The sequence below is a fragment of the Sceloporus undulatus genome, chromosome 2, assembly GCF_019175285.1.
Source record: "Sceloporus undulatus isolate JIND9_A2432 ecotype Alabama chromosome 2, SceUnd_v1.1, whole genome shotgun sequence".
Lineage (NCBI taxonomy): Eukaryota > Metazoa > Chordata > Lepidosauria > Squamata > Phrynosomatidae > Sceloporus > Sceloporus undulatus.
Window position 1 is genome coordinate 97942731 of NC_056523.1, and position 25449 is coordinate 97968179.

Sequence of the window (25449 nt, forward strand, 5' to 3'; positions counted from 1 at the left end):
AGACTTCTGGCGGGCTCATATGCAAGGAGGCAGTCTCAACTTGGCCCTAAGGCACTTAGGGCTTTGTAGATCTAAACTAGCATCTCAAATTGAGCTCAGAAGCAAAATGGAACACAGTGTAGCTCTTGCAAGACGAGTGTTATAAATGTGGTCTCTGAAATGCATATCTGATTGCTGCATTTCGCATTAGCTGTAGCTTCTAAACACCTTTCAAGGGTAGCCCCATGTAGAGTGCATTGTAGTAATCTAATTGGGAGGTACTTCAGGCCTGAAAGACTTTGGTCACATCTGCCTTCCCCAGGGAAAGACACAGCTGACACACCAATAGAAGCTGGGCAAAGGTGCTCCTGGCCACTGCAGCAACCTGGCTTTCCAGGAGCAGCATTGGATCTAAAAGTACCCCCATGCTATGAACCTGATCTTTCAGAAGGAATGCAACCACACCCAGCACAGTCAGTGATCCTAACCCCAGGTTGGTTTTGTTAAGGAAAAAGCAACATGGGTTATACAGTATATGAAATAAAACATGTATGTGAGAGTCAGGGTGACTCAGCAGAAGCCAATTGGGAACCACACAGGTGTAAATGGTAATACAATTAACAAGTCCTGAATGCCAAGGACAAGAAATGTAAAGTGGATAATTGGACACACCTGACAATTGTTAAGTGGTCAAGGCTGAGATGATGAAATCACTAATTGTAGGATGAACCAAGAGAACCAATGAGAATAATGTACACGCCTACTGGGTGGAAACAGACAACAGTGGGTGGTACCATGCATTGACTATAATAATGACTATGCATCCCAATGTATTTTGTGGGTAGTAGTGGGTTGTAGTAGTGGATAGTGAGGAGTAGAGTATTGTTGTGTTGGATAGTTTTGGAGCTGTATATAGTAGAATAAAGTAGATCTTTTATTTAAGACTACTGAGTTGTCTGGTGTCTTGGGTGAAGCTACAAGAACCAGCTGGATCCTGAAGAAGGGTGAAGACTTCTGTGGAAGCAAGAGTGAGAAGGCTTGGAGAGTTTGTCAAGGTCTTCAGCCTATTCTCTGTAACTCTGCTAAGCTATAACCACTGGCCAAAACTGGTCAGCGCGGTGCACAACCAGGTGGTGAGTTTGAGCCAGAGGTGAAGAGCTACAACTCCCATCATCCCTGACAAGGGTTATGGGCCCAGATACTGCAGCACCCATCATCTACAGAAGCTGAAAGTTCCAGAGAGTGGAAGAAAGATCAGAGCAAGCTGTTTGCGCTGCACTGATAAGCTCCGTGAGTAACTCCTCCAGTGTTTTGATTAAGCCCGAAAGGGGTCAGCTGTGCATACTCAGAAGGACTGTGTCAATTGAGTCACTGCACAAGTTAAGATGGAGATTTCGAAGTTTAGTAAATTGAACAGATCCAACTACCCCACCTGGAAGATTTATGCCCAGTCCCTACTTGTAAAAGAAAGCTTGTGGGCAACTGTTGAAGCCGGATTGCCAGCCGATGCTAATGCAGCCGCGAAAGAGAGAGATAGCAAAGCAAAAGCCTGTATTTATTTAATGTTAGAAGAAGATTTAATTAATGATGTAAGAGATAAGGAGACGGCGAGAGATGTTTGGGAAACACTTCAAAGACTACACACTCCTTCAACTGCCTTTGCAAAAATGCTATGGTCTAAGAGAATTTATAGGCAGAAGATGGCAAAAGGGCAGTGTGTGATAGAACATTTAAAAACCATGCAAGACTTGTTTGTGCAGGCTGAGCTAAGAGGAGTGGAAATTAATAGAGAACAACAGTGTTATATTTTGTTAGAATCATTAGATCCTACCTGGAGCAATATTACTAATGCATTACAAAACTTACCGGCAGAGGAACTAACGAAAGATTTAGTTGTGGCCAGAATTCTGGAAGAGAACGAGGAGACTGTCTGAGAGGAATGACGTTCCAACTTCCAAAAGTGTGCCAAGTGAGCAAGCCAAGCCTGATGTGCGTGGGCTGGACCAAGCAGCTTCTTCGAGGGAGCAAAGGAAATGTTTCTACTGCAAGAAGACTGGACATCTGCAGAGGAACTGTAAACAATTGGCTATTGATAGAAGCAAGCAAGAGAGCAGATGGCACGGCCAGAGGCAGAAGCAATTCAAGCCGCCATTTTTGAAGGACAATAGAAATAATAATAAGGTATTTGCGACCATGATTAAGGAAAGACAGAAAGCAAACTCTAAATGGCTAGTAGATTCAGGTGCTTCGACCTCCATGTGTAACAACATTAATTTAATTAGTGATAAGAAGCAATCAAACGTAAATTCAATTGTTTTGGCTGACGGGAATGAGCTCACAACTATAAATCAAATGGGAACAGTTTACATTCCAGGGCTAAAAGAAAACTTTAATGATGTTTTGCATGTGAAAGAATTAGAAAACAATTTATTATCAGTGAGCAGATTAACAGGCAGAGACTACATAGTCACTTTTGAAAAGAACTTATGTAAAATAACTTTAAATGGGGAATTGCGCGGCATAGGTTTGAAAAAAGATAAGCTTTATTTCCTAGAAGAAAATGTTGATAAGTACAAAGTAGAGAATGCTAATACTATAGATAATGTTCCGTTGCACAAAGACTGCATACATGAGCTCCATAGAAAATTTGGCCATGCAAGTTTCAAGAGTTTAAAGAATTTAATAAGCATGTGTCCAGATTTAAAAGTAGCAGAATGTAAAAATCATTTAGACTGTACTGTTTGTAACCAGGTGAAGGTCAGAGCGTATCCAGTTGCCAAGAAGTCTAAAAGGATTGCTCAAAGACCATTTCAATTTGTACATGCTGACGTAGCCCAAGCTAATTTTTTGTCTCTAGGGGGAAGCAGATATTTCCTGGTAATTGTTGATAGATTTTCAAGATTTGCATATGTAAGAATATTGAAAAATAAGTCAGAAGCTGGGCAAAGTTTAAAAGCATGGGTCAGGATGATTGAAAGAAGATTTGATAGCAGAGTTGGGACAATTGTTACAGACAGAGGTGGAGAATTTTTAAACAACCAGCTGTACAATTGGTTCCAGAAAGTGGGGATAAGACATGAAACCACTAACCCTGCTCGTCCAAGTGAGGATGGTTTAGCAGAAAGGAAAATCCAGGACATAAAAAGGATTTTTGCGTGTTTGATGGCAGATGCAGGAGTTAAAGACAGCTTCTGGGGTGAAGCAACCCTGACTGCCATACACATAAGTAATAGGTTGTACCATTCAGAGATTGAAGACATTCCCTACAGGGTTTTATATGGGAGAGTGCCAAATTTTAAATATTTAAGAGTTTTTGGTCAATTTGCACATGTGTACATACCTGCCTGTTTTAGGAGGAAAGGAGAACCCAAAAGCAAAAGGCTAATGTTCTTGGGATATTCAGGAAATAGCTACAAATTTCTTATGAGAGGAAAAGAGATACAGTACTCCAGGTCTGCAAATTTTGAGAGACATGCTGGCTGGGACAAGCTGCATGCAAACAAGGAAGTGTTATTGAGGTTAGGTAGCTCAAGTGACCAGACTGAACCAACTTCAGGAAACGGAGGGGTTTCAGTCAAGCCAGAAGCCTCTACTAGCAGTAGTGGTAGTACCTCAGATGGAGAGACACAATCAAGACCAGTAACCACTAGAATGACAGAAGACAAGAGATTTAGCAGAAAGACAACGTCTTCTAGTGCAGACAGTGATGAGGAAAGAGGCAGAACGACAGAATTCATACCCAGGCGTAGTCACAGAGTTAGGAAGTCACCAGATAGGTTTGTTGTGACGCAGGCAAGAGCTTGTACAGTGGTAGAAGAGCCTGAGAGTTTTGAAGAGTTAGAAACCTTTTCCAGGGAAGAACAGGAAAGATGGTGTGATGCAATGGATAGCGAATTTAGTTGCTTGGTGAACAAGGATGTGTTTGAAATTGTTAAGAGACCCAAAGATAAACCAGTGATAGGTTGTAAATGGGTATATAAGAGAAAGGAAATGCCTGATGGAAGCATTAAGTACAAAGCAAGATTAGTAGCTAAGGGTTTTGCACAACAGCAGTATGAGAATTATGATAAGACATATTCTCCAACAGCAAAGCCAGAAAGTTTGAGAATGGTGTTAGCTGTAGCAGCAAGAAGGAATTTAATAGTAGAGCATTTTGATTTTGAAACAGCTTATCTAAATGAAAACTTAGATGAAGAAATTTTTATGGAACAGCCACAAGGGTTTGAGGAGAATGGAAGTCAGAAAGTCTATAGGTTGAAGAAGGCATTGTATGGTTTGAAACAAAGTGCCAGAGCTTGGAATTTGTGCATAAATGACGAGTTAGTTAAGTTAGGATACAAGAGAAGCATAGCAGATGCTTGTGTTTATACAAAAGGAGACATAGTGCTTGTGATTTATGTGGATGACTTGTGCATGGCAGCAAAGTCAGAACAGGACATTGAGTCAGTTAAGAGAGAGCTATCAGAAAAGTTTGTTTTGAAAGACTTAGGTTTGTTGAAGTCTTATTTAGGCATTAATGTTGAGTGGACACAAGAAGGACATTGTTTATTAAGTCAGAGGAAGAAGATTGAGAACTTGATTGAAAAGTGTGGTCTACAGAATGCTAAAATAGTTAAAGCTCCTATGACAACTGGTTTCGTTTCTGAACCAACAACAAAAGATTTTGAGGACAAGACATTTTTCAGGAGCATCATAGGATCACTTCAGTTTATTTCTTGCCACACTAGACCAGACATTGCGTTTGCCGTGAACACATTATCCAGAAGAGTTTGCAATCCTAAGGTTGAGGATTGGACAGCTGTGAAACACTTGTTGAGATACTTGAAAGGGACATTAGACAAGAAGTTAATCATCAGAAGCAGTAACGAAGATTTAGATTGTTTTGTAGATAGTTCATTTACATCAGAATTAGGAGACAAGAAGTCAGTCACAGGAATGATAATCAAATATAGTGAAAGTCCAATAGTTTGGAGAAGTAGAAAACAAACAAACGTAGCGCTAAGTACTTCTAAAGCAGAATTTGCAGCTTTGAACGAAATAGTGAACGAGGTACAATGGCTTGAACAATTGTTAAATGACTTAAATGAAAATTTCAGAGTACCAGTGGAAATTCAAGAAGATTCACAATCATGTATAGCGATGGCTGAAACAGAAAGTTTGAAGAACAGAACCAAATATGTGGGTGTAAGGTACCAAAATGTAAGAGACATGGTTCAAAAAGGAGAAATAGAGTTGAAATACATAGAGACACAAAATAACATAGCAGATTTGTCTACAAAAGCACTAACAGTGGAAAAACATGAAAGGCTGACAGAAATGGTTGGAATGACATTGTAAGCCACATACAATATTTTATTTCGGAGGGGATTGTTAAGGAAAAAGCAACATGGGTTATACAGTATATGAAATAAAACATGTATGTGAGAGTCAGGGTGACTCAGCAGAAGCCAATTGGGAACCACACAGGTGTAAATGGTAATACAATTAACAAGTCCTGAATGCCAAGGACAAGAAATGTAAAGTGGATAATTGGACACACCTGACAATTGTTAAGTGGTCAAGGCTGAGATGATGAAATCATTAATTGTAGGATGAACTAAGAGAACCAATGAGAATGGTGTACACGCCTACTGGGTGGAAACAGACAACAGTGGGTGGTACCATGCATTGACTATAATAATGACTATGAATCCCAATGTATTTTGTGGGTAGTAGTGGGTTGAAGTAGTGGGTAGTAGTAGTGGAGTATTGTTGTGTTGGATAGTTTTGGAGCTGTATATAGTAGAATAAAGTAGATCTTTTATTTAAGACTACTGAGTTGTCTGGTGTCTTGCGTGAAGCTACAAGAACCAGCTGGATCCTGAAGAAGGGTGAAGACTTCTGTGGAAGTAAAGTGAGAAGGCTTGGAGAGTTTGTCAGGGTCTTCAGCCTATTCTCTGTAACTCTGCTAAGCTATAACCACTGGCCAAAACTGGTCAGCGCGGTGCACAACCAGGTGGTGAGTTTGAGCCAGAGGTGAAGAGCTACAACTCCCATCATCCCTGACAGGTTTTCCTACTGACCGATTTATATTTTGCCTTCACTCCAAGAAGCTCAAAGCAACATATATGGCTCTCCTTATCTGTACTTTATCTTCACAACATCCCTCTGAAGTTGGGAGAGACTGTGAGAAACATAGAATTATAAAGTTGGGAGTTTATCACATGCATTTTCCAGCCTGATCCGTGCACTGGACAAGAGTGGGCTGGAACGGGAAGAAACAGGTTTTACTGCACACAAAATTGCTGCTGTGCTGCCATCTGACAAAGCAGTGCTGTGGAGACTGATTTTGGTAAGAGAGAAAGATTCCAAAGTTACAGATTCACTTAACTTTAACACTGCCTAGCCCACAGTTCACCATCCTGTCTGTAAAAATATCATGGGAGAACTTTATCAAAAAGCCTTACTGAAATCATTATATATTACATATATATTACAGCCATAGAACTTTCCTGATGTACCAAGCTTCTAACTCTCAAAAAAGATATTAATTTGGCATTACTTGTTTTTGAGAAATCCATGCTGGCTCTTAATAATCACATACCTCTGGGAATGTTAGCTACTCCTCCTAATTTATGATGATCTACATTTTGGATAAGCATGCCTTCAATTCAATCATTCAATTCATTAATAATGAGAGGCAAACTCACTATCACCCAGTGAATTTTATGGCTGAATGGTATCTGAATTCTGCTCTCCCCAGTACAACAACTTAACCACTTGATTAAACTGCAGGTGTGTCTACACTGGAGAAATAAAGCAGTATGGCACCACTTTGTCTGCCATGATTCAGTGCTGTGGAATTCTGGGATTTTGTGAGAGATTTAGTGTTCCCTGTCGGAGAGCTCTGCCCCATGAAAATACAAATCCCAGAATTCCATAGCATAGAACCATGGAAGGTAAAGTGGGGTAAAACTGCTTTATTTCTGCAGTGTGCCAACAGCCTGGGTCTCTGTGGCACTCTCTACCCCTCTAATGTGCTCCCAGTGAGTGCCCTTCTGACCTAAGACATTTTGGGCAGTAGCAGTACCAGACAGCCAAAATAGCATCATTCTAAAACAGAGATGGGAAAGGTCCATTCCAGCCAGTGCCCCAAGTCTCCTCAAACCCCCAAGTAATTTTTTTTAAAAAAAATCACTGAAACCCAACAGTGTGATCTCTTTCCCATGTAGTTTGCTGCTGAAAGTTCCAGGGAAAGAATCCAAGATTGCTCCCACTCCTGTTGCATATTGTACTAGCATAATGTCATCAATATACTAGCAATCACAGAGCTCCTGATGCTTGCAGAAAACCTCCAGCTTCCTGAGGTGCAGCTGCTACTTTGTGCACTCTCCTAATTAATCACATAAATGAAATTAAATTTGAAATTCTAGGTCTAATTATAGTTAATCACGATAAAAAACATACTGTTCATTTAGTTTAGAATTAATTTAATGAATTTAATTCTCAGCAGACCTTATATGTTTAATGAAATGTTAACTAACAAGAATGGCTGGTAGAGCAGGAGCAGGTTTTCCAATCTGTGCTTCAGAACATAATTTTCTGAGATTCAAGGATACATCTTTCTTAGGCCTATGCCCTGATTGTATACACTGAATTTTTTCCTGCATATCTTCTAGAACAGCCTTCCCTATCCTTCTACCCTCCAGGAATTCTAAGGACTGTAGCCTGAAATACCTGGAGGACACCATCTTGATGATGGTTGTTTCTGGAGTTTGATCTAATGCCCCCCTTCCCATTACTAGAGCATGATCTGCAGCTGTGTCACTTCCTGCCCTAGTCCCACACCATCTCAACAAACTTCCTTCTATATTTTTCCAATTATACATAACACTGAAAGTGGGAACCATGTTTGAAGATGACAGAAGACAATATACATACGACAGAGCAGCCCAGCATTTAAAGGAAAAAATAGTATCATTTAATGAGGCACAAAAATTTATTGCTTGGTATCCACATATTTTGAGCTCTATACTCTGAGAATAAAGAATTTGCTTATGCTTTGAACACAGTGGAGTGTTTGAAGAAAGACCATAAGCAAATTCCAGTTTTAACATTCAATAATAATAATAATAATAATAATAATAATAAATTTCCCCTCTTCTCCCTTCTGGATTGAGGTGGGATTACAACCTGACAAAAACATACAATTACAATAAATAAAATCCATTAAATATAACATCTCAACAATAATAATATCAGTTAAGACTAGTTTGTCATGATACAGGAGTTTTATAACAGTGGAATTACACAGAATCATCATTAAGGCTAAAGGGTGGGTCTTAAACAGGGTCGGATGAATAGGCCTGCCGGAAGAGCTCCGGTGTGCAGGACTTCTCACCTTCATTGCTGTGCAATTCAGAGCCACTGCCTTCTTTTACTGAATTAATTCAGAAGTAACACTAGCATTCTACTCTCTGTACACAAAGCAAAATATTTCTGTATTTCTCTGTACACACTCCACCTTGTGTTTAACTATGAAAGGTCCACGGGTAGCACTTGATGACTTTTTCATTATTACTTAAACACACAGATGGAAGGTGGGGGTTAGACAGCTGGCCCTTCAGTCACACCATAGGAAGCAGGAATTTTGATTGCTGAGTTTGCCAGTGGGAATAATTAACTTTTGATTAGTAGGGTCAACAGCAATAGAAAGTGTGTAAAACAATAGGTGAGAAAGGAAGACAGGAACTTGCAAGAGAGTTGACAAAGTAGCTCAAATATATCTTGTAGTTTTCAAGTATTCTGGAAAGAGGAGGACGACTTGCAGCTGTGGATCAGGTTGATTCCTATTTACCTTGGATTCAAATATGAGTGAGGGTGAAATGGCCAGAGCGTGCTACTGGAGAATTCATCATATACTGAAAGAATGAGAAACAAGAAACTGAAAAACCAAACAGGCTTATTTCAGCTTACATACTGCTAGCAATGACAAGATAGAAGTCATTACGGAATATATACTTCTCACTTTTATGAAGGTGGCTTAGAGATTTATTTCAGTAACAGTATGCTGTGAAAGTGGTAATAGATTTTTCACAAGGAATAAAAAGTGCAGCTGTACAGATATTACCATAAAAGGGACTTTAAAACGTGATCAGTCATACCAAGTTTGTACTTATTTACCCAAATAATGGAGATTTGGGTTTATAATATATGAGATAGATCCAGACTTTGCTTCCACTGGCAGAAGCATCTTGTGAGGGGAATTCTGCAAAGAAACTCTCTCTCTCAGAAAAAAAAAAGCAGGGAGGAATTAATTTCCCCTATTCCTATGGCTACCAACCCTCCCACACTGGTGGAGGTAAGAAGTGAAAATTACTTTCCCCATTCTGATTGTGGTATTCCTTTGCTATATCAATCTGTAGAAGGAGCTGTACACAGAACAAAGGCTCTGAATTATCTGATTCTATGTTTGGAAGCAATTTGAAAAGGGGTTATACACTGTAATCCATTTTCAAAAGCACCAACGAGGCCACATGAGAGGGAAAGGAGGCTGTAACAAATCACCAGGGCCTGGTGGGCTGGAAATAGAGCCCACCTGTATTCATTTGAACTCTGTTGACAGTATCTGTCTAGGTCAGTGGTTCTCAACCCTGGGTCCTCCATTTGTTTTGGACTTCATATCCCACAAGCCCCAGCCAACTTGAGCAACAGTCAGGAATTATGGACTTGAAGTCCAAAATATCTGGAGAACCAAATGTTGGAAATCACTGGTCTAGGTGGCACCATTATTTATTGGATGTTTTTGACATTCAAAAAAATAGCAAATTTCTAAGAAACCAATAATGGTATAGAAAATTCTGTACTATAAAATACAAATGGTTTGTTGTTTTTTTTAGCTCTACCAGCCTTGGGTTGGGATCTGAGTCAGGGAAAGAAAGCTAATGTCTGCAAAGGGACACAATTACTGTACACCATTAAGTGGAAAGAAAGGAACAAGAGGGGTGGATGGGTGGCATTGGTAGAAGCCAGAGGTATAACACAAGACTTCTGACTACAATGGTGGTGAGTGGAAACAGAGATCCAGAAGCAATTACCAATCGTGGCCTCAGTGGTCGGGAGGAGGAGGAATAGCAGAAGTACCTCCATCTTCACAGCCTGGAAAAGAGCAATCACAATGGTTTACCAGCTCCTCTACCTCCAGAGCGGCTCCCAAATATGTTCTGTCTTGCCTGGATTGGCCTGTAAGGGGATATGACATGCGGGGGCAACCAGTAAAGCTAGACAAGTGGCCAGAGGGGACAGTGCTGGTTCTGGGTGGCGATGACTGTGTGTTCCCTCTTCTTCACAAAGCCTTGAGGGCCTTCTGAATGAGTAAACTTTTGGATTTGTTTTTCCCCCAATGGGCCTGAACCTGGTCTCAGCAGCCATAGCTCCAATATCCATCATTCAATGGCTTTGCACATCTAAAGCTTTCCAAATTCTAGCCTGCTCCTGTTGATAAAGCCACACTTGAAGTGTGTATACTATGCCAGTAGAACTGTATTGTGGGATCAGGAGCAGAAAGCAACTGAAAGCAAAGGAAGAATGATAAAAGTGTGTGGGTGAATGCATAGAAGAGAAACACACGAAAGAGAAACTGGACCAGAAGAGAAAGATGTTACTTTGCAACTTGCTAGTTGTTAACAACATCATTAACAAAGAGAATATCAGTGATGACAGTCTGCAACCACAGAACTGTTAGTCCTGACGTTATAGAGAGACACACTTGGTTAATAGCAACATTGCCTTTCCTAGCCAAGCATATTAAGGTTCTTTTCAGTCTGTTCTTTCAATGTGATAACATGAAGAAAGCATTAGGTAGGAGGGAATATGCCTGGATGAATGGACTGTCTCATGAAAACAAGACTCTAAGTCCTTCAGGGCTTATCGCTCACAGCCTTATGTGGAAATATCTAGTCTCCTATCCACCTAAGCGATAATATAAATAAACTCACACTAATCATGCTAGACAATGACTCAAACACACAGTTTTGGTTACCTGTTGTCTGCCTCCCAATCAGCCTACTAAAGCAAAAAACAAGAAACTAAAACAGTGAGCTCCTTTTGAAATGAATATGTTGTACTTGAGTGTCTTTTTCCACATCTGATGACTGTTCCAGAGGAAGTTCTTCTCTGCACCACCAGTCCCTTGTTACAGAAATGTCTCCTTGACAGCTGGTAATCGTTTTTGGCAATCTGGGCAATTTTTATAAGTTGCGCTAATAAGGATGAAATACAAATGCATGCAAGATCCAAGATACAAATTTTAAACAGTGAGCTGTCTTTAAAAATCTTTATAAAAAATAAAAGTTATTAAAAACTTGGCATATTTTATCAGCATTATTAAGAGTACTGTGGCCAGGATCCAGTTAGAGTGTGTGCTGACAAAAGCACAATAGCAATTCTCGGAGGAGGTGATTTTCTGCTCACATGCACCCACATACACACACCCGCTCCTGTTGGCCTGCAAAAGGATGCTCTCCTTCTCTTTCTCTGCTCCCAAACCTCTGTGCCACTCACTACGTTGCTCTAGTCTAGAGGGTTTACTAGCTCCCCAGAGCTTATATGAAAGCCTGATGGGAGTGTCTGCCTGAAAGGAGGGAGTCTGTTGGTCTTCTGCCTTCAGTACAAGACCTAAATTGGATGGAGGCCTACACATCTTTTTCTCTGTCATGGCCCCAGATTGGGACTCCATTGTGTTTTGTTTGTTTTCTGTTGGCTTTGAGGGAGGAAATGGATTGGAAGGGAAATTGTTGTTTGTTTGTTTTTGCAAAAATATATGCTTTCTGCACAAAATATTGATTTCTGCATAATTTTTTGAACAAAAGTTTCACAAAAAAAGTCTCTCAATTTGAAAAAACACTGAAAATGCAAAAGAAATCTTGACATCTTGTTTGGGAGAGAAATAAGTTTTCAAATAAGCAAAGATTTTGTGCTGGGGCAATGGTTCTAAACTTCTGAGTTGCTTTGGTCTCCAGCTGTTGCTATCTGCTTACTCAATGACTGGAACCCTGATCTCCTCCGACTGGCCCTAAAACCCATCTCATTTGAGGCTCGCTTGAAACATCTAACAGCTCTAAAATTTATATAAGCTATAGTAAACACCTATCTTGTCAAGCACATGTAATGTAGAATCTTAGACATATTTTGTGACTATTTGAAAATGCAAGAGTTATGCTGATGACTTACGAATTCTGACAACAGACGTATGGTGCTGTGCCAAGCATTTATCTGAACATGTTTGAAAAGTGAGAGAATGGTTATATATATGCTCCAGTTGCCAGGTGTTTAACTTTCATATGTGAATGTCAGCAGTCACCAAAATTTGGACATTTATTGAAATGTACACATAGGATGGGTTCATAAGTGCTAATAGCAGTACTTTTTCTTAACAGTTTTTCCCTCCAGTGCTGCATGCTGTGTGCCCTCAAATCATTTCTGATTTATGGTGACCCATGGGGTTTTCTTTGCAAGATTTATTCAGAGGAAGTTTGCTATTGCCTTCCCCTAAGGCTGAGAGCATGTGACTTGCCCAAGGTCATCCTGTGGGTTTTATGACCAAGTGGGAGTCAAGGCCTGGTCTCCAGAGTCCTAGCTCAACCCTCAAACCACTATACCACTCTGGCAGCCCCATGGAAAGCCCAATCCCAAGAACAGGGGCTCTGAATGATTCAAGCAGTAGTTGAAATAGAGCACTGGCTTCCTTACCATCTTAACCAAAGATTGCTTTAAGCTACCTCAGACAAACCACTTCAGGACCAAAGTGAACATTGCATATATATCCAAATGAACAATCTACCCAGAGCTCATGCATGACCTATTTCTGAGCATCCACATGTTAAGGAAAAAGCAACATGGGATATACAGTGAATGAAATAAAACATGTATGTGAGAGTCAAGATGACTCAGCAAAAGCAATTAGAAGCCACACAGGTGAAAATGATAATATAATTAAGTCCTAAATGCCAAGGACAGAAATGTAAAGTGGATAATTGAACACACCTGAGAATTGTTAAATGGACAAGGTGAAATGATGAAATCATTAATTGTGGGATGAAACAAGAGAACCAATGAAAATGGTTGTACACGCCCACTGGGTGGAAACTGACAAAAGTGGGTGGCATCTTGCAAGGACTATAATAATGGCTATGAATCCCAATGTATTGTGTGGGTAGTAGTAGTGTTGGATAGTTTTGGAGCTGTATATAGTAGAATAAAGTAGATCTTTTATATAAGACTACTGAGTCGTCTGGTGTCTTGGGTGAAGCTACAAGAGCCAGCAGGATCCTGAAGAAGTGTGAAGACTTCTGTGGAAGCAAGAGTGAGAAGGCTTGGAGAGTTTGTCAGGGTCTTCAGCCTATTCTCTGTAACTCTGCTGCTTTTGAGCAAAGCTTTAACCACTGACCAAAACTGGTCAGCGCCGGTGCGTAACAAGGTGGTGAGTTTGAGCCAGAGGTGAAGAGCTACAACTCCCATCATCCCTGACACCACATTTGTAGCCCACAGGGCAACCTGAGTAGGAAAACTGAGAAATTAATCACCACTTATATTTATGATTAAGTATTAGAACTTTCAGGCAGCATGTAGTACTTGTACATCCAATAGAGTTTTAAGCAGTATTATATTTAATATTTTATTTTCTATATAATTATGGAAGCACAAAATACATCACATAAACCTTTCATAGGTGGGTTATAGACCACCATTTCGGACGTCCTCAGGACATCCCAGTTTGAAAAAGGGGCGTCTCTTCTAGACGCCCCTACTCCTATTACAGACAGAGTCTGTAACAAATGGCGGTGGCCATTCCATACGGCCGCCGCCATTTTGACGTAGCGGACGCTGTGCATCTGCACGTCGTGTGGCGGAAGTGACGCCATGAGTGCGCAACTAGCACCTCGCGGCGTCTCTTCCGGGCCGCAAGAAGGAGCGCAATTTTCGCACTCCTTCTTGGCAGCGTCCGGGAACTGCGCCGTTTGGCTGCTGTGGTTCCCAGACACTGCAACTGGCGGCGGCAGACCGCCGCTTCTCGGTGGTCTGTAACGCACCATAGGCTGCAGCCACACTGCAGAATTGATGTGGTTTGAAACTGCTTTAACTGCTAAGGCTCCATTCTATGGGATACTGGGATTTGTAGTTTGTTGTGGCACCAGAACTCTCTGACAGAGAAAGCTAAATAGCCTACAAAACTACTAATCCCAGAATTTCATAGCACTGAGCTATGGCAGTTAAAGTAGTGTCAAACAGCATTAATTCTGCAGTGTAGATGAAGCCATAGTCTAAGGTATAATGGCTGCATGATGTGTCAATAGTTTTCATTATTATAAGGTACATTTTAGTACATTGCAGTATTCCAGATACATTGCAGTACTTCAGCATTCATCATAATATATCAGACAATATTTCTTATGTTCCTTAGCTCTTAGCCAGCATGTATCTTTCTGCCATTAATTTTTATGGCAGGGATCAATACATTTACTCAGGCAAGCCCTCCCACTGGAGGAACAGTATACATTTGATACAGTACTTCAGGAGATACAAATTCATACATCAGAATGCTATTCCCCATAAGTCAATTTCAATCTATCTTTCTGGTACACTGGAGAATCCTAACTCTTTCAGAGAAGTATCTCTTATCCAGGCCTGGGGTCATTTGGTTGGCAGCTCATCCTTTCAACACTAGGGAGACATAGTGCTTCTGTTGACAATGTCTAATAACTTGCTGCTTTTATGTATGTGTACACACACATTCTCTCTGCCTCTCTCGCACACACACTTTTCATTATCTGGTTTTTCTGTGGATCTTGCCCTGGTGTCTTTCCTATGCATTCCTTCTGTCATATATGGCAGTTCCTGTTTCCTATAAGGAATTTCACTTACTAAGTACCTGTTTTCCGCCACTGCTTGTTTAATCTCTCTACCTCAGTGGTTCTTGATGGTTGAACCTCATCCTTATTTTTTTTTCTTGACTCTTTTTAATGGATCCCATAGTTATTTACTTTGATGAGCCACCTGGTATTCTTCGATTTCATCTTGGACACTGTTTACTCAGAATCTCAGTGTTGGCTTCATGCCTAGAATTGTTATCTCAGTATAAACACTACTTTGGCAGACTGCCTAGAAGTATGAAGTGCTCAATATATCTTGAACAAGATAAATTTGTTAGCTGCCGAAAATTACATTAAAACAAATCTAGCTTCCCCTTCAGCAAAAATGCTTCCATCATAATCATGATCATCTTCTTCACCATTATCATCTTTTTGTATATCCCACCTTCTCCTTTAAAACAGGGACTCAAGCTGGTTCACAAATTAAAACAAATACAATTCAGTGCAATAGAAATACAACTAATAAAGAAGTAGACAAGAGCAATGTTGAAGAAATATTGTTATGGGCTGTGGTTGCTATCCCAGCTTGTGGTTCCAGCTCATTACGAGAGATGTGGATTATGGACCTGTACAAACAAGCCAAAATAAAGCTGCTTCAGGTCACTTTGGAGGTATGCTGTTTAAATGACACACACATCTTAAGAGGCCAGAAGTGGCACCAAAGCTGCACTCCGGTCCTTAGGACTGGAGCATGGCTTTGGCATGGCTTCTAGCTCATAGGTGACATTCATCATTGAAACAACATACCTCCAAAGTGACCCGAAGCAGCTTTATTTTGGCCTGTCTGTATGGGCCCTATGGCGCTCTCGAGATGGGCCCAAAGAGGTGCCGTCGTCACGTGCGAGGGGCGGCGCTTTTAGATGCCCCTCGCACGTGACAAAGGTGTCAAAATGGCGGCGCCCTATACACATGGCTGCCGCCATTTTGACGTGATGGACGCCTAGCGTCTGCATGTCTCGGCACCCTTGTGATGCCGCAAGGGGCGCCATTGGTGCCTTGCAGTGTCACAACCGTGCCGGAAAAAGAAGCTGCTTTTTGCGGCTTCTTTTTGCTGCGCGGGGGAGCCACGCGGTTTATCTGCTGCAGCTCCCTTGTGCAGCAAACAAGGGCGGCAGCAGACTGCCCTTTTCGGCAGTCTGTAAAGTACCTATATTATGTTATTTGAGACTGTATCTGCACTGCAGAATTAATGCAATTTGACACTGCTTTAACTGCCCCAGCTCCATGCTATGGAATTTTGAGATTTTGTGAGGTATTTAGCCTTTTCTATAGAGAGCTCTGGTGCCACAACAAACTACAAATTCCAGATTTCACAGGAGCCATGACAGTTAAAGCAGTCTCAAACTGCATTTTGTAGCGTGGCACCAGTCTGAGTTGGGTTTCTCCTTCATCCTTCCATAAGCAACCTACAACATAAATGGAACTTGGGTCTAGAAATCAGGGGTGTTTGCTCTGGCTGTTTTAAAAATTGTTTCAGAGGTATTTTTAAACAGAACCCTCAAGTGTTTCAGTAGGTTTACAGTTATTTATTAAATGTTTTCTGTACTGTACATTGCCTCAGGAGCCCTGGTGAGTTGACAGGCAATAAATAAACACCATAGATTAGAGATAGATAGATAGATAGATAGATAGATGCATGAACTAGAAATAGCTAGTAATTAATTTCAAGAGAAAAATTTTGTTTACACTGGCAGTCCTTGCCATCTCCCAGGAAGAAATATAATATCCAGAATCTTGTTGCATTACACCAGACTGCATTTTTTCTCTAAGTTATCCATGATGATTAGAGAAAGCATTAAAAGGCCAAGATCCTGTATGGAACAATACAAGTTAGCAATGTTGATCAAAGAGAAATCTTTCAGTTAATTTAAGAAAGATTGAAAGTTGTTTATTGTTTATCTACAGTTACATTGAAGGTATGAATCAGTATCAAGGTGTTTTATAAGCAGGGTGCGTATGTAGTAGAAGCTTATATATATTAACGTATCAAGAAATACAGAAATAGTGGTTTATTTCCATCAGTTGGGGAAATCAACAATGTTTATTTAGTAGTTTAATTAGGTTTTACTTTTAATACTGTCAATGTTTGTATTTGTTTATATTTGTTTGTTTTAGATTTATATTAAAATGTTTTTGTGCATGTGTTTATAGCTAATAAAAATGATAATTTTAAAAAAGATCCTGTGTGGCATGATGTAGCATAATAATTCCACATGTGGAACTATCTTGGGAGTTTATACCATGAATATCCCAGAAAAATCATGTACAGTGGTACCCCGGGATACGAATTACCCAGCTTACGAATTTTTCGGGATACGAAAAAATCCCATAGGGATTTATTGTTTCGGCTTACGAAGGTTTTTTCGGGTTACGAAAAACCCCCGGCGCTGTTTTCAATGGAGCCGCGGCGGAGCCGCGGCTTTTTTTTCCATTAGCGCCTATGGCAATTCGGGTTACGAAGGTTTTTCGGGTTACGAAATTAGCCGCGGAACGAATTAATTTCGTAACCCGAGGGAGCACTGTAATTACACAGAACAATTTCACATGACTTCGCATGAAACCCACCATTAAAGTGGTCACAAAATAGCATTAACATACATCTTTTTACTTTCAGGATTTCAGCAACAATGCATTTCCAATATCACTTTATTTGTGCAATTGCATGTGATAATCATTTGCGCAATTACATCAAGGGGTGGGATCTGAGGACAGGGTGACCAAACATCTTCCTTTTCCAGGACAAGTCCTACATTTCAACCTTCTGTCCAAGAGGAATTCCAAAATGTCCTCCATTTTGAGCATGACTAAGAAGCATGCATTTATATTCATATTAGTGTTTTTAGCTTTTATTTGGTAATGTCCCCCATTTTCCTTGGATGTCCTACATTGTGTGGTGCCTTGCCCTTCTTTGTGGTTAGGACATCTGGTCATCCTATCTGAGAAGGGCCTGGCTGTATCTCCATAGCCAGATGTGGAATGATTACATCATCTCCAGAAGTCTCAGTGGATGATTTCTTCAGTCTGTGTCTCACTAGCAGTACTTCTCAAATAGTGGGGTGGGCCCCCCAGGGGGGGCGCGAGGCTCCGTAAAGGGGGGCATGACAGAAAGGTATGTTATGCAGAGGTGTACTTATAACAATTTTATAGACAAATGATACTATTTACAGTTGCGCGGGGGGCGCGAAATGTTTTCTTCTTCCTAGGGGGGGGCATGACAGAAAATAATTGAGAAGCACTGCGCTACAGAGACTTTGCTTTTCTGATCCCCTCCACTGCAGTGTATTGCTTTCCAGCAAAAGGACAACAGGAAGAGGATCAATCTAATTTCTAAAATCCCCTTGAAGGGAGTTCCAGAACCTAGGAGCAGCCACCGATAAGACCCTCTCTTGTATTCCTCCCCAAAGTACCAGTGAAAGTGGTGGTACTGAGGGGGAAAAGAGGCAAACAGTGCAAAAATGGCAAAATCCAGATGTCAATTCCTAAAAGAATTCTTTGAACAATGACCTCCGAAAGTGCTACAATTTAATTTAAAGTCAAGTTTCTTTACTGACATCAGGCATATGCCTTTGTGGGAGATACATCATACGGAATCCCAAGAAATAAAACTGTCAGGCTAACAATCAGATGAAAGAGTAACATCAACTGCAAGACATATCGGCTATAAAATACAACTTCAATTTTATAAAAAAAGACAATGACTTTTTCATAAGAAAAAAAATGCTTCAAAGCATTGACATGACCCTCCTTCCCTCAGTCCCAAACCCCAATGTGAAGGCAACACACAGAAAAGCCAAACATAAAGGAGGCCTATTGTCCAAGGGCATATGCTGATTGCTTGAGTCACACTAAGCTTGAACTAGGACTTTACTCTCCATCTTCAAATGTTATGAAGTTTAAGGAGAGTTCTGCTTGATGTTTTCACTGTTTCTTGTTTCACACAAAATTGATTGTATTGTAGGCAACTGCAAAAACTCACTGGGTTAGTCAGTGGAGTATGAAGCAAAACAACTTTTACCAAATAGTATTTGACTTTTTGCATAAACAAAAAGGCCATTGTTAGAATAATTATCCCCAAAACCATTTAAAATCATACTAATTGTTTACATTACTGCATTTTAATTTTTTTAAGAAAAATTAGTGTGTTCTTCATCCAATCCAGAATGCAACATGGAATATGATATGGATATTTTTAGGGAAATCTGTGTTACATAACAACATCATACCAAATCACGGGGGGGATCCACAGTTTAGAGTACATCTCAAATTATATTTAGCTTTTCAAGAATTTACTAAATGATTATAGTTTGTGAAACTATAGGGCATATTGCATAATTTGGTTGAATGCCCATCATCAAAATAATTTCCAGTTACTAAGGGACAACAAACCAAGAAGGTGTTAATGTAAATAAACATCATTGGCTGGTTCTAACTGTACCTATGGACAGACAACTATAGCTGGATCACTGTGAGAAAGTTTTGTACAAATAACTAGTAATTATGACCATATGTAGAGCTTTCATTCATCCAGGGATCCCTTCCCCCACCCAGCACTTCTTGCTACCTTGTTACTAATGAGTAATGAGGCCCACAGAGTCTTGAGGTTTCTTTCCTCTCATGTAATTTGAAATACATGTTTATTTTTGATTGAAGGTATTTATAATTAGATGTACTAAATGCCAGCAGGATTCTCAAATATTCAAGTTTATTGGGGTATTTCAAAATAACCATGGTGCTTGTTCAGTATGAAAAATAAAACTGTAATGCAAAGCTATGCCAGTGTATTCCCCAGATCACGTTTTCCCCCAGCAAGATTAAATCAGCCGAGGCAATAAGGAGCTTACAAAACTCACTAAAGAGCCATAATCATTTCCCTCTTGCCAGGTCAAGAGAAGGGAATACATGTTTCCAATCAGTTTTGAATTGAATTCAAATTGTAGGTTTTATGACCCTTTAATCTGTATGTGAGTTTATGTTAATGGCAAGAGAAATCACAGGGCTGCAAACCTGGGGCAGAGTTAATTAAGTTCTGCAGTTCTTTCAAAAGACATTCTGACTCAAGCTCTTTAGCATAAAACCTTGTATGGCGGTTCCTGCTAAGGCAGCATGAAATATGAAATGACAACACCAAGGTCAATGACAACAAGCAAATCATGAAGCTCACCTTTTTCAATTTGCAATCTCATTCAGAATTTGGAAATCTTTGTCTTTTACACTATGCTATAGCGGGGGGATTCTGGGAAGTGTAGTCTAACTTTTATGAGCTTTGGTTTTCCTTCGGGAAGAAGTCTGCAGAGGCATACCCAGGTGGAAGTGGAAACTGGATGTCTCCCAAAGGCAGACAGACTTTGGGCTAATTTTCTTCAATTTTGGAGTAAGACCCTGATTTTCAGCAACATCAACATCTGTTATTTGCTGCATGTTCTTCCAGGCAATCATCCACAGATGGCAAAATTGCTTGTTATTGTAAACTTTCTAATCCAGTTTTGCATGCATTTTAAAGTGGAATGTGCTCTTCTATTGGATAGAAGAGTGTAGGTTAATTTGCGGGCCCATCTGGGAGTATTCTTTGCCATACACTCCAACCCCCCCCCCCCCCCAAAAAAAAAAAAAAACTCAGCCTCAGTCTGGAAGAGGATATAATTTAGGAACCAATAAGGAAAGGTTCTATCCGCACATATAATGACGAGCTGCACACAATTGTGAGCATCAGAGATGCAGTGTGCTTGGAACACTGTCAAAAAGTTCAGATGATGGCTGATTGCTACATGCCTAATCTCTGTAAAACAGAAACAGACATTCCTACAGTATCTTTCCATTTAGTTCTTTGCTTCTTATGATGATGCAAGGATGTAGTATTGTCTCTCTGCTTTCTTCCAGAGACTCTGAAACCACTAAAGAGAACTGCATCAATGAGTATGAAAGTCCATGCAGGAAAGAGGGTTCATGTGGCCCGTTACATATGTTGAAAGGAAACCTATGAAGTGGATTGCATGACCCTGTAGCCCAGTGTTCACCACTGATATATCTGGCAGTCCCACCACTCCACTCCCCATATATGTACAGAATGTTATTTATACATGTGGAAATTGTACAAGGCCAATCAACACCATGCCCATATATATGGCAGAGTCCTACAACCTTCAGATAAAGACTTCCTCTCCATCCCACCACCCTCTCAGGCTCATCTGGTGAGGACATGGGACAGACCCTTCTTGGTGGCTGTTCCTAGGCTATGGCAACTCCTGCTCAAGGGAGGCTCAATTTGTATCCTTTCTGCTATCTTTTCACCACCTTCCTGTTTGAACTGGCCTTTAGCTTAAACTGACCAGGGTAAAAGGGACATGCAATTAGGTGTGCTGTTTGTAATAAGAATTTCATGTGTTTTTAACTGTTTTTAAGCTCATGTCTTTAAAACAGTTTTTAATTCAATTAATGGTTAAATGCTTTAAAAAAACTTTTATACTTTTTAACTATTGTTTTAGCAGTTCTCTTTTAAATTTACTGTCAGACGTGGGCTTGCCATCACTCGTGCACGCAGCTGTACTAGGAGGTGTGCACACATTGCACCACCATTAGGTCTGTGGGGTGGGGGTCCAAAACAGATTCCTCCATTGATATGGAGGTCCAGTTGTATACTGTAAATTGCTTCCAGGCCCATTTGGGAGAAAAGTGGGATATAAATCAAACAAATAAATACGATGGTATTTATCTGGCAGTCCAGAAAGGGCCTAGGACCAAAGACAGGGGTTGCATAAGGCATCACCCCCATGGCTGCCAAGTGAAGTGGCTTGGCAAGGGAAACACAGGACCTGAGTTATCCCACCTCCAGCTGAGTCAGGTGCTCCAGGCTGATCAGGCAACAGAGACCCTCCCCTATAACCCTTCTCATTACACCAGATGTCCTTCTCTTTCTTTTTCCCATTCTCCCCTTCCTTTGTTGCTACCAGAAGCACTGTAGGTGCACCCACTGGGAGCCTTCCCCCAGTCCTCAGAGTCTGCAAGAAGTCAGGGAAGGAGGGAGGAACAGAGGAAAGGGAGGGAGAAAAGAGTCCCTTCCTCTCATTCTTCTTCTCTATGCAGCTGGGTCCCCTTTCCCACTTGGCCCAAGGTTCAACTCCCAGCAGCTTATGCCTTCACTGTTGTGAAGATCTGGAACTGGTGAATTATGGTGTGAGAAGCACCTGATATTTTCTCCCTATGGGTCCTAAATCAGTTCTTGGTGGTTTTGCATGGCATGGAGATAATCTATGGGAGTATATTGGTACTATGGCTTTTCTGATGCTTAGAGGACAAGGATTCAGCAGTCGGTTATGCTACAAACAAGGAAGATAGTTGTTGTCAGAGGCGTAATTAAGGGGGTGGAGGGGATATGGACAACATCAGGTGACACCTCAGAGGCAGGTGTCACCTGCTGGGACAGTACACCTGGAGAGACTGACACGGCTACTGAGTGAGTGAGAAAGGGCGTTGCCTCCCTTTCCCACTCATCCAACAACTGCACCAGACCCTAAATGGGCCCTCCAGAGGCTGCAGTGCTGCCCCTTTCAGCACCCCCCAACAGCAGTCTAGGTGGGCAGGTGGCCAATCGGGACAGGAGGGCAAAGCAGTTTAGCTCCCCCCCCATACCAGGTGACACCAACCTCAGCGGTGCCACTGGTTGCAGTGTGTATTAATGGTGGAGGGCAAGGCTAGTTCAGGTCATCCAATGAAACCCCTGTGCATGTTCTTTTTTTAAAAAATTAAAAAAATTTATTTATTAAAAACAAACAAACATAGGTACATAACATACAATAACTTCCATTCTATGCAAGGTATAATGTTGTTCCCCCCCCCCCCAAAAAAAAAAGTTGTTTAAACTGTTCTTTTTCTCGAATATTTTGAGTCCTTTAATTAAATTTTCTTCTTATCTGCTCCAATCTTTCGTTGTCGGTCTTCCCTTCTTAGTCTTTTTCTTCTTTCTTCCTTTATTCTTATCCTTGCATTCTTACAATCCTTAACATACCCCCTCCCTTCTTCCTATCACATACAATTAAATTTCACTCGTCTTTCTTCTTTCAAATCCTTCCTTTCATCCACTCATTCTAAACTTCCTTCTCCAGATTGGACAGTTTTTCTAACACCTGATCTCTGGATTTCCAAAATATCTTGTTAAACTAACTTGTTTTCTATTCAAATCCACTTATAATTATTCTAACTTCATAAGTTATTCTTTGCTGCTATTCATTGCATATTAAATCTCTATCTAAATTTAACTCATTTTCTAACGTTCTGTAATGTATAATGTGAGTCTTGTAGCTTAAAATGTATCTTAGCTAAAAAAAATATTCTCTCTCTCTGTCTTCTCCCAGTCCTTTTTATATTTAAATGTTTCTTTATATTACCCCTATATTGTACTATCTAGCATGTTACATTATCAGTTTAGTTTCTAATTATGTCTTCTCTTTATTACTATATTTCTCATTCAAATTTTTCTCCAAATATGTTATTACTGGTTCCCATTCTTTCTGTGTGTCGTCTAATGGTTTATTAGTTAATTTTTGTGTTAATATATCCATCACTAACGCATCATATAATTTACTTAACCAATCTCTTAAATCCGGAATGTTATTTAATTTCCAATTTTGTGCGAATGTTATTCGGGCCGTGGTTGTCAAGTAAAAGCATATTTTTTCATGTTTCTTTTCTATTTGGGTATTCCATATATTTAATAGGAAAAATTCTGGTTTTAATTGAATATTTTTTTTCAAGATATCTTCTATAGTCTTCTTTACACCTGTCCAGTATTGTTTGGCTTTGAAGCAAGTCCACCAGCAATGGTAGAATGTCCCTGGTTCGTTATTACACTTCCAGCACAGATTGGAACTCTTTTTGTAAATTTTAGATATTTTTTCGGGAGTAATGTACCATCTAAGGAACATTTTATAAAAGTTTTCTCTCAAATATTGTGATTTGGTATATTTCCCCACTTTATTCCAAATATATTCCCATTTTTTAAATTCAATCGTGTATCTTATGTTCTGCATCCATCTTATCATGTTATTTTTAACAATTTCTGTTTCTTGATCCAGTTCCAGCAATATTTTATAGACTTTACTAATTAATTTAACCTTTCCACCGAATATAATTTTGTCCATTTCATTTTCTTTTGTTGCAATTCCTGGGTTCACATTGTCTTTTTTAAATTGTTCTTTAAGTTGCTGATAATTAAACCAGTTGATCATCCTACCATCTTTTTGTAGATCCTCTTGTGATTTAAAGTTTATTCTTTCTTTTTACTTCCTGATTAATATCTTATACGTTAGCCAATTTTCCCCTCTCATCATCTCTCTCCTATAAAAAGCTTCATGTGGGGAGTTCCATGTGGGTATATGACTATATAACTTAAATCTGTATTTTTGCCAGACGCTAAGCAAAGCTTTCCTTATACAATGATTGTGAAAAAAGTTGTTTGGATTGATTTTTTCATAATTCAAGTAAGCATGCCAGCCAAATTTTAGACTATCACCGAAACCCCTGTGCATGTTCTTTCAATTTTATAACTACATACTACCCCTCCAGTAGTGAAGTGGGTAAGATGTTTCAGGTTTCCCTTCAGTGCTCACAGCCCTTGATATTCAGATTGTTAGTCTCAAAAGTGGTCTGCATTTCTAGACACTGGAAAGCCCCTTTACAATATCACAGCAGGTAAGGCAAGGGGGCTGTGGGAAATCAAAGAGCTTGCAAAATTACTTTCATTGTAACTGATTGCAGTAATTATTCCACACACCATAGTTACCACCACAGTTACAATTTTCACAAATGCACTCTTTTCTTTCCTGTTTTTCAGAAGTAACTAAAACACTTCTTTTATTTACTTTTTACAAATAAATGCTAGAAGCTTACGCCCTATCATGCAAAACACACTCTTTTCTTTGCCACCTTGTTGTCACCTCAACACAATAGAGCACAAACCAGCACTTGAACCAAGGTACATTACTCCTAAACCTACCATTATTTAATTGTTATTTATATATATATTAAAGTTGGCCAAATAGGATTGCTAAATAAGGGTTGGAACAGACTGGCAGTAAGTGTCAGCTTGGGGGTGGTGTGGTGTTTAGTTGATGCATGCCCTGATGCCACTTCCAAGCTGGCGTCACACCACATGCCTGACCAGATGGCATTTATATGCCGCACAATGCAAAAGCATTGTAAAGAAGCGATAAGGGCGCCCTTTTGCCATTTCAAAAAGGAGCTGGATTTTGCCACTCATTATGAGCTGGCAAATAGCCAGATTGGGGATTGTGGTTGCCGCGACCAACCCCGATCTGGTACTCAACGGGGCGGTATCATGCTGCCTCTTTAGAGCCATCTATTTTGTCCCTCAGATAGCTAAACTGCAGTTTTTCTAGTGTAGACTAAATACCATAATGGCACCAGATCTTATCAGATTTTGGAAGCTAAGGAGCATCAGCCCTGATTAGTACTTGGATGAGAGACCACAAATGAATACTGGGTGCTATAGGCTATATTTATTATTATTATTATTATTATTATTATTATTATTATTATTATTATTATT